Below are 15,583 nucleotides of genomic sequence, written 5' to 3' on the forward strand. Positions count from 1 at the left end.
TGGAACATTTAATTAGAATTTAGGAAATCTTATAAACTAAAGTTGATTTTAAAATAACTTTTTAAAGTCATATGTATGTTAAAATTGGAAATGACTGTAAATTATATGAGACTGCTATTCATTTTTGCAATATATTCTGTTCTATATCAATTTTAAGAACTGTCTTGTTTTCTCCATAAAGCAAAAGGAAAATTTATTTAAAGGAACAGGAGGGAAAGCTAGAACCTTCCCTGAGAACTTCCAAAACTGTAGCAACTTAGAAACAGAATAAACTGAACAACTAAAAGGAGGTAGAACATTTATTTCATCAGCTTGAAATGCAATTTAGGGAATTAGGCATTTCCATTTTTACTAGAAATTTTAAAGGAAATTACAGCTAAGACTATTTGACTATTACTTATGAAAATTCTAATGTTGTTAACTAAGTTATTTGGAATGATTGTCATCTTGTTAAACCTAAAATTGGTAATTACTGCATGTGGAACAAGAGGGATGAGGTGAAAGCCTTGTCAGTTTGCTTTCAAGTATGAGGATATACAGCACTCTTTCCCCCATTCACAGAATGAGGGAAGTATGAAAAAGCACAGCCTATGAAAGTCAATAGTGGGAAGGGCAACAGCAAGCTCAGCCCCTTCTCTGAGGTCTTTGTCAACTCCTTTTAATTTGTAAGTTTGCCAATTTTCTTTAAACCATCAATGTAGGCAAGTCATCAGCCCTGAGAAATGAGCTTGTTTGGGATGTATAGTTCTCAACAAGAAATGTGTATACTAAGAATCTATAAGTTTATTTATTTTATATAAATGGTTGATCCTTGTACCAGGATAAGTTTAAACTCAAGAAGAAAAGAAAAACATGTTAAAGATGTTAAACAAGATCTCCTACATGTGTGAGTCCTGGTGAATTTTAATTGTTTATTGAAACTTCATGAGAGTAAAAATAATGTATGTAGCGCTGAGCTATGATTAATAGAACTTGCTACTAGAGAAAAAATCTCTTGGGATTTTAAATGATATTCTTTTGAATTTTGAATTTGGGTATGATTGTCTGCTGGAGCATTAAGTTAACAATTCTCCATTCAAGAGAAATGCCATAAATTACTCAGAGGGATACCATCCTGAACTGTCACAGATGGACATCTATATGGACAAGAACTGGAAGGATAACCATAGCCTCTGCTCAAGATCAGATTTTTCTGACTCAGTTTCCCAGTTCTGTTTTTTTTTTGTTTTTTTTGTTTTTTTGTTTTTTTGCTTATTTCCCAACTGATTTTTTCCCAAGTCTGGCTGAGGTGGAATTGTTACCACGTGATTGGTTGTCAACTATGACCATTATCTAAAAGTCAAACAGAGGATGCTTTATCCTGGCATGTATGGGTTCTCAGGTTGATGTCTGAAACCTGTTTTGATGCTATTATAATCAGGTCCCTTTGTTTTCCTCTTATAACAAATTTCTGTAATCAGAGCAAGTGGGCAGTAGAAGTCTTGAGCACAATACAAGTATGTAAAATCTTACTGTTTTCAATCTGTAAATGTATGGTCATTATATCCTAAATAATTAGGTAAATGAGTATTTAGCCTAGTCATTTGCCTGTTACTAGATATATACCTGTATGAAATTAGGTCCCTAAATTGACCTGTTATTCCATTGCTTATTGAAAGAAAATCTGAAACATCTTCAGTTTAGAGAAAAGAATTTTAATGCAATCAGTTTTCTTAGAGAAATGTACCTTAATGGGATATTATAAATGACCCTCCCAAGTCTTTTACCCTAGGAGTACAAAGCCTCTACTTGCAAGGATATTGTTACTCATGTTTCCATGCCAAATATTATTCAACTTTTTCGTGAACTTCGTCTCTGTTAGGCTCCAGGCCAGAAACTTCTTGTTCAACCTGAATATCTCTGGCTATCTAATTCTGAGACTCAGCACCTCCTGTATGCTGCTGCCATAGCAACCTTCTTCAGTCTGGATTTAGCTAGGCCGGTCCAGCTCTACACCCTTTATCAGCCTGAAGCAGCTCCAGAAGATGAGATCTTTGTCCTTTTACTCCAAATGAATTTAGGTCCTAATTGCTTGAGGGAAGAATGATGTAATGAAGCTTCTGCAGAGGATACAGCAATAACCCTAGGGCTGTCTGGCCTTAACCATAAGTGTTTAATGTTATTAAATGACATACTTGTTTTAAAATTAGTTCTAATTGATATAATATAGTTCCTAGGGAGGATGTAGCAATAATACTAAGGCCACTTGGCCTTTCGAGTAGTCCTATAGTTCCATAAATAATACTGACTGTCAGATATCAATCTGTTGGTCAGTAATATAAAAAGTTTCTGAGACAAGCTAAGCCATAGAATTCAATAGGTTGCCACTGCACCTCTAAGACCACTCCTCAGTTCTACCTCTAAGCCATAAATTAGTATATCAGGGACATGAAGCACCCGCTCTTTCTATCTTTTTCTATAAATTTATCTTCTTTTTTTTTTATTATATATATATATATATATATATATATTTTATAATATTATCCCTTGTATTCATTTTTCCAAATTACCCCCCCTCCCTCTATTCCCTCCCCCCGACGACAGGCAATACCATACATTTTACATGTGTTACAATATAGTCTAGGTACAATACATGTGTGCGAATATCATTTTCTTGTTGCACAATAAACATTAGAATCCGAAGGTACATGCAACCTGGGCAGACAGATATTAGTGCTAACAATTTTCATTCCCCTCCCAGTGTTTCTTCTCTGGGTGCAGCTACCCCTGTCCATCATTGATCAACTGGAAGTGAGTTGGATCTTCTTTATGTTGAAGATTTCCACTTCCATCAGAATACATCCCCATACAGTATTGTTGTTGAAGTGTACAGTGATCTTCTGGTTCTGCTCATTTCACTCAGCATCAGTTGATTTAAGTCTCTCCAGGCCTCTCTATATTCCTCCTGCTGGTCATTTCTTACCGAGCAATAATATTCCATAACCTTCATATACCACAATTTACCCAACCATTCTCCAACTGATGGACATCCATTCATCTTCCAGTTTCTAGCCACAACAAAAAGAGCTGCCACAAACATTTTGGCACATATATGTCTCTTTCCGCTCTTTAGTTAAATTTATCTTCTTGCTCCTGGTTCTTTGCTAAATTCTTTTGGAACTTAGCCCATTTTAATTGGCACTACAATTATAATAAACTTTGCCCCTTGACTTGGAGATAGGTTTGAACCTGAAAATTCTTTTGAGACACCTTGCAACACTGCTCTAGAATCCCCATCTCTTTGAGTTCTCCTTTGAACCCCAACACAATAATATCTACACACAGCTGAAATAAAGAGTATTAGTTAATCCATGTTCTTTCCTTAGTGCTCCAGACACTTGAGTGATCGGTCCATTAAAAATAATAATAACAAACCATGATCATAATTTGAAGCTTGATTCTTTTGTTTTCATCTCTTTGAGAAAAGATTGAGTGTCAGTCAATAAATATTTATTAAGTACCTACTATGTATCGGGCACTGTGCTAAGTGCTGGAAATATAAAGGCAAAGTCCTTGTTTTCAATGAGCTCACAATAAAATGGGAAAGACAATAAGCAAATAAAATATGTACAAACAAGCTGTGCAAGAACTGAGTATCATGAAAAAACTTCCTATAATATAGGGGGTTTTAGCAGGGACTTGAAGGAAGCCACAGAAGCCAGGAGGCAGAAATGAGGAGAGAGAGCATTACAGGAACACCAGTGAAACTGCTTGAGTTTCTTGTGCAAGGAACAAAGAAGCCAGTGTCACTGAATTGCAGGATATGTGGAGGCTGGGAAGGAGGACAGCAGAGAACAGGGAAAGATATAAGAAGACTGAAAAGGTGGAGAGGAGGCAGAGGTTATGAAACCAAAAAGTGAAGTCTCTATTTCTTCCTGAAAGTGATAGGGAGGAAGGAGACGATAGGATGATGGAGAAATCCAGAATGCAGTCTGTCAGCAGACAGAGACACCTAACCTGGACACCCTCCTTAAAATGGAGGTTTTGTGAAGAGACTTTTCTGATCCACTTAGAGAAAGGAGTTGTAGAGACATGAGAGTATACAAAACAAGGTCTCCCGTTGCTTAAACCTCTGTTGCATAAAATTTTAAGCAAATTTATTTTTTTATTGTGGCTTTCTTTCATAGTATTCACTCTAGGTGACAAAGTCATTTTGTGGATGCCATTGTGTTTATTGCATCAATCTACAAGAGACTGCTAAATTCCCAGAAGAGATTTGTAGTCACTCAAAGAAGCTTGACCTGACCATCCACCCAAGAAAGACCATGTGGATGAAGAATGTCTAGATTTCAACATTCAAATGAGAGGGACTTCTGGCCAAGATGGCGGCGTGGAGGCAGACAGCTGCTTGAGCTCCTCGTTTTCTCTCAGAACTTACTTCATGACAAGCCTCTGACTTAATGCTTGACCCAGAAAGAAATCCACAGATAATCACAAAGACATCCTTGAAAGTCACCAGAAAAGGTCTGTGTTTGCTCGGGGGAGGGTCAATCAGACTGGGCGCAGACTGAGGGCAGGCAGCCAGAGCAAGACAGGCAGCTCACACAGCTCAGACCGGAGAGGGAGGGGTGTGATCTCTGCAGTTTCTGTGAAAGGGCTTTTGCCCCAGTGTGGATGCTCCGTCTTGGCAGCAAGCCAGGAGCGATGGAGAGGGTGTAAACACCGGAGGTGAAGATTAAAACCCCAGAAAGCCAGCGTCTCTCAGAGCCCGGCCACCCCCAACCCCCACCTGGACTGACTCGGTGCGTTCTCGGAGCCTCAGAGCGCAGACACAGTATAGTCACTGCTGTTCTGTTAGTGGCTCTCTGCTGCCCTACCCCCAGTCTGTAGAGGAAGCCCATTAATACCATCCAGCCCCATCCCCCGCAAAACAGACCAATTGTTTCTCTTGTCAGTTTGTTTTCTTTGATTCCTACTCTGACAAAATGAACAAAAAATTTAAAAGGGCTCTAACCATTGACAGCTTCTGTGTGGAGAGGGAGCAGACTTCAAATGCTGAGCAGACTAGGAACAGACTGTCCCCAGATGTACCCCCTGGGAGGGATATAAGCTGCTCCTCAATACAAAAGAACCTCATAGAGGAAATCAAAAAGGCTCTCACAAGAGAGCTGGAAGAGAAATGGGAAAAGGAAAGGGAAGCTTGGCAAGAGAGCCTGGAGAAGTCATCCCATGCATTCAAAGACAGAGTGGATAAAGAAATCAAATCATTGAGAAACAAGATTAGTGAGCTGGAAAAGGTAAACAACTCCAAGGAAAACAGGATTAGTGAGCTGGAAAAGGTAAACAACTCCAAGGAAAACAGGATTAGTGAGCTGGAAAAAGAAATCAGCTCTCTAAAAAATAAAATGGATAAAATGGAAAAAAATCCCATAGAAGATAAAAACTCAATTGGACAATTACAAAGATATATAAAAAAATCAAAGGATATGAACAGACAATTTTCAGATGATGAAATTAAAACTATTTCCACTCATATGAAAGAGTGTTCCAAATCACTATTGATCAGAGAAATGCAAATTAAGACAACTCTGAGGTATCATTACACACCTGTCAGATTGGCTAAGATGACAGGAACAAATAACGATGAATGTTGGAGGGGCTGTGGGAAAACTGGGACACTGATGCATTGTTGGTGGAGTTGTGAAAGAATCCAACCATTCTGGAGAGCAATCTGGAATTATGCCCAAAAAGTTATCAAAATGTGCATACCCTTTGAACCAGCCATACTACTACTGGGCTTATACCCCAAGGAACTACTAAAGAAGGGAAAGGGTCCTGTATGTGCCAAAATGTTTGTGGCAGCCCTTTTCATAGTGGCTAGAAGCTGGAAGATGAATGGATGTCCATCAATTGGAGAATGGTTGGGTAAACTATGGTATATGAATGTTATGGAATATTATTGTTCTATAAGAAATGACCAACAGGAGAAATACAGAGAGGCTTGGAGAGACTTACATCAACTGATGCTGAGTGAAACGAGCAGAACCAAAAGATCATTATACACTTCAACAATGATACTGTACGAGGATGTATGCTGATGGAAGTGGATTTCTTCAACATAGAGAAGAGCTAATCCAATTCCAATTGATTAATGATGGACAGAACCAGCTACATCCAGAAAAGGAACACTGGGAAATGAATGTAAACTGTTATTTTTACCTTCTGAATCCAATTCTTCCTGTGCAACAAAAAATTCGGTTCTACACACATATATTGAATCTAAATTATACTGTAATATATTTAACATATATAAGACTGCTTGCCATCTGGGGGAGGGGGTTGGGGGAGGAAGGGAAAAAATCTGAATAGAAGTAAGTGTAAGGGATAATGTTGTAAAAAATTACCCATGCATATGTACTGTCAAAAAATGTTATAATTATAGAATAAAATAAAAAATTTAAAAAAATAAATAAATAAATAAAATTAAAAAAAAAAAAAAAAAAAGTTATTCAAACTCCAAAAAAAAAAAAAAAAAAAAAAAGATATATAAAAAAAGTGAGTGAAGAAAATACATCATTGAAAATTAGACTGGAACAAGTAGAAATGAATGATTCAAGGAGAAACCAAGAGGTAGTCAAGCAAAACCAGAGAAATGAAGCAAATGAAAAGAATGTCAAGTACCTTACCAGAAAGACAACAGACCTGGAAAACAGATCCAGGAGAGACAATTTGAGAATAATCGGACTCCCTGAAAAATGGGAGGAAAAAAAGAGCTTGGACACCATTTTCGAGGAAATTATCAAAGAGAACTGCCCAGACATTCTGGAAACAGAGGGTAAAATAGACATTGAAAAAATTCATCGATCACCTACTGAAAGGGACCCTAAAATCAAAACGCCAAGAAATATAGTGGCCAAGTTCAAGAACCATCAGACAAAGGAAAAGATATTGGAAGCTGCTAGAAAAAAGCAACTCAGATATGGAGGATCCACAATAAGGATAACCCAGGATCTAGCAGCATCCACATTAAAAGAACGCAGGGCCTGGAACATGATATTCCGAAAGGCTAAGGAACTTGGTATGCAGCCAAGAATAACTTACCCAGCAAGAATGAGCATCGTTTTCCAGGGAAGAAGATGGACATTTAACGAAATAAATGAATTCCATCTATTTTTGATGAAAAAACCAGACCTACATAAAAGGTTTGATCTTCAAATACAGAACTCAAGAGATTTCTAAAAAGGTAAAAAGAAATCTTGAGAACTATACTTCTGTCAAAAAAATATGTAAAGAACATATGTACAATTTGTCTTAGAAACTAGAGGTGGAAAAGAGATTATATCATAAAAAAGTGTAAAGTGGTGGTACTACATCTCATGAAGAGGCAAAGGTAACCTATTATATCTGAGAGAAAGAAAGGAGGGAGATGAACATAGCATGTATCAATAGACATATTCGATTTATGGTGAAACTTCTTCCACTTCATTGAAAAGTGAAAGGAAAGGAGTAAGCTAAGGGGAAGGGAATACAGTAATTTCGAGGAAAAGGGGTAAAATAAGGGGAGGATCTTTAAGGTGGGGGAGGGATCCTAAAAAGGGAGGGCTGTGAAAAGCAAGTGGTGTTCACCAGTTTAATCCTGGATAGGAGGGTAAAAGGGAAGGAAAGGGGAAAAGCATAAGCAGGGGTTAATAGGATGGCAAGCAATATAGAATTAGTCCTTCTAACCATAAATGTGAATGGGGCAAACTGCCTCATAAAGAGGAAGCAGTTAGCAGACTGGATTAAAAGTCAGAATCCTACTATATGTTGTTTACAGGAAACACACCTGAAACAGGGTGAGACATTCAAACTAAAAGTAAAAGGGTGGAGCAGAATCTATTATGCTTCAGGCAAAACCAAAAAAGCAGGAGTAGCCATCCTCATCTCAGATCAAGCAAAAACAAAAATTGATCTAATTAAAAGAGATAAGGAAGGGCATTATATCCTGCTAAAGGGCAGCATCAATAATGAAGCAGTATCAATATTAAACATATATGCACCAAGTGGTGCAGCATCTAAATTCTTAAAAGAGAAATTAAGAGAGCTGCAAGAGGAAATAGATAGCAAAACTATAATAGCGGGAGATCTAAACCTTGCACTCTCAGAATTAGATAAATCAAACCACAAAATAAATAAGAAAGAAGTCAAAGAGGTAAATAGAATACTAGAAAAGTTTGATATGATAGATCTTTGGTGAAAGCTAAATGGAGACAGAAAGAAATATACTTTCTTCTCAGCAGTTCATGGAACCTCTACAAAAATTGATCATATACTAGGGCATAAAAACCTCAAAATCAAATGCAGTAAGGCAGAAAAGTAAATGCATCCTTTTCAGACCATAATGCAATCAAAATAACATTTAATAAAAAGCCAGGGGAAAATAGACCAAAAATAATTGGAAACTAAATAATCTTATACTAAAGAATGATTGGGTAAAACAGCAAATCATAGACATAATTAATAACTTCAACCAAGAAAATGACAATAATGAGACATCATACCAAAATGTGTGGGATACAGCCAAAGCAGTAATAAGGGGAAGTTTTATATCTCTACAGGCCTACTTGCATAAAATAGAGAAAGAGAGGGCCAACGAATTGGGCTTACAACTAAAATTGCTAGAAAAGGAACAAATTAAAAAACCCCAGACAAACACAAAACTTGAAATTCAAAAAATAAAAGGTGAGATTAATAAAATTGAAAGTAAAAAAACTATTGAATTAATTAATAAAACTAAGAGTTGGTTTTATGAAAAAACCAACAAAATAGACAAACCCTTAGTAAACCTGATTAAAAAAAGGAAAGAGAAAAAGCAAATTGATAGTCTTGAAAATGAAAAGGGTGAACTCACCACTAATGAAGAGGAAATTAGAACAATAGTTAGGAGCTACTTTGCTCAACTTTATGCCGATAAATTCGATAACTTAAATGAAATGGAAGAATACCTTCAAAAATATAGCTTGCCCAGATTAACAGAGGAAGAAGTAAGTAGTCTAAATAGTCCCATCTCAGAAAAAGAAATAGACCAAGCTATTAACCAACTTCCTAAGAAAAAGTCCCCAGGACCAGATGGATTTACAGGTGAATTCTACCAAACATTTAAAGAACAATTAACTCCAATGCTATGTAAACTATTTGAAAAAATAGGGATTGAAGGAGTCCTACCAAATTCCTTCTATGACACAGACATGGTACTGATACCTAAACCAGGTAGATCGAAAACTGAGAAAGAAAACTATAGACCAATTTCCTTAATGAATATTGATGCTAAAATCTTAAATAAGATATTAGCAAATAGACTTCAGAAAATCATCCCCAGCATAATACACCATGACCAAGTGGGATTTATACCAGGAATGCAGGGCTGGTTTAATATTAGGAAAACTATTAGTATAATTGACCATATTAATAATCAAATTAATAAAAACAATATGATCATCTCAATAGATGCAGAAAAAGCATTTGATAAAATCCAACATCCATTCCTACTAAAAACGCTTGAGAGTATAGGAATAAATGGACTATTCCTTAAAATAATAAGGAGCATATATTTAAAACCTTCAGTAAACATCATATGTAATGGTGATAAACTAGAACCTTTCCCTGTAAGATCAGGAGTGAAACAAGGTTGTCCACTATCACCATTACTATTCAATATAGTACTAGAAACTCTAGCCTCGGCAATAAGAGCCGAGAAAGAGATTCAAGGAATTAGAGTAGGAAATGAAGAAATCAAATTGTCACTTTTCGCAGATGACATGATGGTATACTTAGAGAACCCCAAAGACTCGGCTAAAAAGCTATTAGAAATAATTCAGAATTTTAGCAAAGTCGCAGGATACAAAATAAATCCACATAAATCCTCAGGATTTTTATACATTACCAACACAATCCAACAGCAAGAGATACAAAGAGAAATTCCATTCAAAATAACAGTCGATAGTATAAAATATTTGGGAATATATCTACCAAAGGAGAGTCAGGAATTATATGAGCAAAATTACAAAACACTTGCCACAAAAATAAAGTCAGATTTAAATAATTGGAAAGATATTCAGTGTTCTTGGATAGGCCGAGCGCATATAATAAAGATGACAATACTCCCCAAACTAATCTATTTATTTAGTGCTATATCAATCAGACTCCCAAGAAACTATTTTAATGACCTAGAAAAAATAACAACAAAATTCATATGGAAGAATAAAAGGTCGAGAATTGCAAGGGAACTAATGAAAAAAAAGTCAGAGGAAGGTGGTCTAAGTGTACCTGATTTAAAGCTATATTATAAAGCAACAGTCACCAAAACCATTTGGTATTGGCTAAGAAATAGACTAGTTGATCAGTGGCATAGGTTAGGTTCACAGGGCAAGATAGTGAATAAAAATAGCAATCTAATCTTTGACAAACCCAAAGATCCCAAATTTTGGGATAAGAATTCATTATTTGACAAAAACTGCTGGGAAAACTGGAAATTAGTATGGCAGAAACTAGGCATGGACCCACATTTAACACCACATACTAAGATTAGATCAAAATGGGTCCAAGATTTAGGCATAAAGAACGAAATCATAAATAAATTGGAGGAACATGGGATGGTTTACCTCTCAGACTTGTGGAGGAGGAAGGAGTTTGTGTCCAAGGGAGAACTAGAGACCATTATTGATCACAAAATAGAACATTTTGATTACACCAAATTAAAAAGTTTCTGCACAAACAAAACTAATGCAAACAAGATTAGAAGGGAAGTAACAAATTGGGAAAACATTTTTACAGTTAAAGGTTCTGATAAAGGCCTCATCTCCAAAATATACAGAGAACTGACCCTAATTTATAAGAAATCAAGCCATTCTCCAATTGATAAATGGTCAAAGGATATGAACAGACAATTTTCAGATGATGAAATTAAAACTATTTCCACTCATATGAAAGAGTGTTCCAAATCACTATTGATCAGAGAAATGCAAATTAAGACAACTCATTACACACCTGTCAGATTGGCTAAGATGACAGGAACAAATAACGATGAATGTTGGAGGGGCTGTGGGAAAACTGGGACACTGATGCATTGTTGGTGGAGTTGTGAAAGAATCCAGCCATTCTGGAGAGCAATCTGGAATTATGCCCAAAAAGTTATCAAAATGTGCATACCCTTTGACCCAGCCACACTACTACTGGGCTTATACCCCAAGGAACTATTAAAAAAGGGAAAGGGACCTGTATGTGCCAAAATGTTTGTGGCAGCCCTTTTCATAGTGGCTAGAAGCTGGAAGATGAATGGATGTCCATCAATTGGAGAATGGTTGGGTAAACTATGGTATATGAATGTTATGGAATATTATTGTTCTATAAGAAATGACCAACAGGAGAAATACAGAGAGGCTTGGAGAGACATCAACTGATGCTGAGTGAAACAAGCAGAACCAGAAGATCATTATACACTTCAACAATGATACTGTACGAGAATGTATACTGATGGAAGTGGATTTCTTCAACATAGAGAAGAGCTAATCCAATTCCAATTGATTAATGATGGACAGAACCAGCTACATCCAGAAAAGGAACACTGGGAAATGAATGTAAACTGTTATTTTTACCTTCTGAATCCAATTCTTCCTGTGCAACAAAAAATTCGGTTCTACACACATATATTGTATCTAGAATATACTGTAATATATTTAACATATATGACTGCTTGCCATCTGGGGGAGGGGGTTGGGGGAGGAAGGGAAAAAATCTGAATAGAAGTAAGTGCAAGGGATAATGTTGTAAAAAATTACCCATGCATATGTACTGTCAAAAAAATGTTATAATTATAAAATAAAATTAAAATTAAAAAAAAACATTCAAATGAATGAATAACCTATAAAACTTGTCTAATAGCATGTATATCTGGGACAAACAATGAATTGAACCCAAACTTGAAAACGAGAAATTTAGAGAAATAAAATTCTTTTTATTGACCCTAAGCTTGCCATGAAAGCAATAGATCACCTTTACAATAGACACATTTACTAGTATTGCTCTATGACAATGAGACTGAGAACAGTTAATGATAAATTATACACAGAAGAAAATGGAAAGTGATGGGCATGTAAGAAGTCTAACATACAAAGTGCCTCAAAAGTCTTAGTGCACTTTTGATTATTAAAATGCATATAATCCTATATTACCAACAACTCCACAAAAAGGACTAAGGCAAAGAATGTCATCAAATTGAAAGAGAAATAGGCTGGCCATTTGGTGAGGGAGAAGAAAGATGACAAAGGAATGGCCAGAGTAGTGCTCTATCTATTATGGCATTCCCTTGCCACTTACCTGTGAGATCTTGAGGATACTTCACCTCTCTGGACCTCAGATTCCTCATCTGTAAAATAAGAGGGTTAGATGAAATGACCTAGGTACCTTCTACCTATAAACCTATGTTTATAGCACCTCACAGTGCTCTCTTTCATGCACTGTGTGCCATCTAAATTGGATCTTTTGCCCCCTTTTCTTTCATTGTACTTACCTTATCTCTGGTTTTGTTCATACAGTTTCTCATGTCTGAAATGGATTCCTCCCTCCCTACCCCAAACTCATCTTTATTCACTCTATTTACAACTCTAGTGAAAGCTTCACTGTGAATTATTATTCTTTCCCTTTGTTTTACCTCTTCTTCAACCACAGGGCAAAACAATCCCTCCCACCTCATATCTTTTCATAAGACTTTTCCTGAATCTCTATTTTGGTCTTAATTTACTCTTCCTTTGCACCATAATAATTTGTGTATATGTTTTTATCCTGCCTCTGGATTAAATGAAGTTTTGAGCAAAGGAGCTAGGTTGTACTTAACTATCTTTGTAACCCCTAAAACTAACACATTCCCTTGCATATAATAATAATAACTGATATTTATATAGCATTTTAAGATTAACAAAGCAGTTTTTCTCATTTGATTTTCAGAAATTACATTTTTAATTCTCAATTTACAACTGAATCTCGGAAACTGTGACTTGCCCAAATTAACCATTATCATTCTCTTTAACATAATTGTGAATTGGCACTATGATTTGTTTTTTGACCCATTTACTACTTAACAATGCATTGTTAAGACTTCCTTTAGGCCTATATCTTTATGTTCCCTAGGTCTATGTGTTCCCTAAAGGGATTGCTATTTTTATTATGCAAAGGATATGTTTACTATTTTTTGCCCTTTTTGTATTTATTTGAATATCTCTGTGCCATAACATATTGAAGAGGGAACCCCAAAACTGAAAATCCTTAAAGGAGAAAACCGCCCAAACAGTTTTCATTTTTGTTATCTGGGTGGGGTCAGCTCAGTCCCGAAACCCACTGAATTCAATTCAAATTCTAGCCCTGGCTGAAACCCAGCAAGGAGCCAACCTGGGACTCCACCCACAAACCCCCTTCAGCTTGTAGCCAAAACCCCCTATTATAAAAGAGCCAAACTAAAACCCTCTCTTTGCAAAGGTTCCAAACATGGCAGCCCCACAATTGGCCTGCCAAGGGTCTCTGCCCACTAGAATACTGTTTCCAGTGCCCTCCTCTTTATCCTCACCTATTTTCTAATTAGACTTTAACATTACTTCCAATCCCCATAATAAACCTCTTTTATCAATCTAGATTTTCTTGTCTATAAATTCCTTTATAAACCTCATTTAACTCCTTACCCTTGCGCTAAATTTTGAGGGGTTGCAGGAGAGCTCCATTTGACTCTCTGAGCCCTAAACCTGCCACTAGACCTTATTTAACTCCTTGACCACCAGAAACCCTAATTTCATTTGGGTACCCCAAATCTAAACCTCATCAATATGGTCAGTTTTTATAAAAGTTCTCTGTGGTGCTGAGAAATACATATATATATTTTAAACAATTCTGTTTGGAAGATGCCAAAAGTCTTTTAGCTCTAAGTTATCCAGCAATTTGTTCAGTTCTATATTTTTCTTTTGTTTATATTTCTGTTATATTTATCCCAAACTAGGAGAAGTACATTAAAATCTTCTGCCACTATTATGTTACTATGTCTGTTTATAGTTTTTTTTAGAAATTTAGATATATAATTTGCACATTTGAAACATGTGATTTTAATATTGATATTGATTTTTCATATATGATTCCTATCAGCATAATGTAATTTCCTTATCTAACTCTTTTTATGAATGTTGTGAATGCTTGTTTTTGATTTATATGATAGAAACTCCCAGGTTTTTTTTTTTTTTTAATTTATCCAGTCCCTTATATTTATTACATGTATGTTCTTTTTTATGGGTGTTTCTTGTAAGCAACAAGTGTTCACAGAGAGTTGATGAGGTGTGGGACCAAAAATGGAGTACCTTTTGCTCAGAGAGGAGTTCAGAAGGGAAAGAATTCACTAACTCCCAGATGCTATGGCAAAGAGGAGGCTTTATTGTTTAAGGAAAACACCAAGAGACATCTCTTAGTGGGCATATCTTTCTCAATGAAGAGAGATCTGCAAGGAATCATTTTTAGAAGACCTATTTTATGTGTAAGTCTAGGGGAAGTTTGATAATTCTCAACTGAATGTGAAATCTTTCCTGGAATTGTGATTTCTTGATAAGATCAATAGGAGATTGATTTGCTCTTGAATGGCACAGCTTATCTGTGAGGAATTCTGAGAGGATGTGAGACTATTTGGAACTATAGATCAAAGGGGACATGGTTTCTGTAATTTTACATTATTCACCATTCACTCAGGTCATACAGAGTTCATCTGGGTCAGAGAGAACCACATTTTCACTAAATATGAGTAATGTTTTGTAACTTTAGATTAGGATCTCTTTGTAAGTAAAGTAAGGTAATAGGAACTTTGCCACAGCATAGGGTTTTAGTCCAAGGGTGAGAGGACTCAGAGGTAGAATCATTAAAACAGGAAGCTGCCAGATGCCTTCCTCAAGGGAAGGGGGCAGACTGGTGGAGAGCCTTGGAGAGCCCATCCAAGGAATTAATATCCTAGTATCTCTAACTCTTCCCTCTAGGCAGTATCAACTCCCCAACTCCATGTCCCTTTTGACTTGTCCCAAGTATGGTTTGTAATGCTTGTTTTAAAATTCATTTATGGCCTCAAGATAGAAATTCATTCTTTGAATTGATGACCATAAATTGTCAGTTATGAAATCTGTTTACTGAGATGCGATTTGATACAATAACCCTGTATTAATGATATAGCTATATTGAACAGTAGATGGAAATCTTTCTAGTAGCATAATTCCTAAATCCCATCAGGCGTAATTCCCTCTATTATGTTCTTTTACATCAATAAGTCAGCCAAAGAGCAGCTAGATGCTGCAGTAGATAGAGCATCAGACCTGAGTTCAAATTTGACCTCAGATACTTAATATTTCCTACCTATGTGACCTTGGGCAAGTCATTTAACCTCAGTTGCCTCAGCAAAACAAAACAAAACAAAAAAAGACACAAAAAAATCACAAAAATAAAAACAAAACAAAAATAATGTCAGCCAATTAGAATTTTTAAAGGGGTATTTACTAATATAGTTGTTATACACTGAATTTGTGATCTATCAACACAGTGTTGAAGAATGAGT

Source organism: Sminthopsis crassicaudata, chromosome 3, assembly GCF_048593235.1.
Source record: "Sminthopsis crassicaudata isolate SCR6 chromosome 3, ASM4859323v1, whole genome shotgun sequence".
Lineage (NCBI taxonomy): Eukaryota > Metazoa > Chordata > Mammalia > Dasyuromorphia > Dasyuridae > Sminthopsis > Sminthopsis crassicaudata.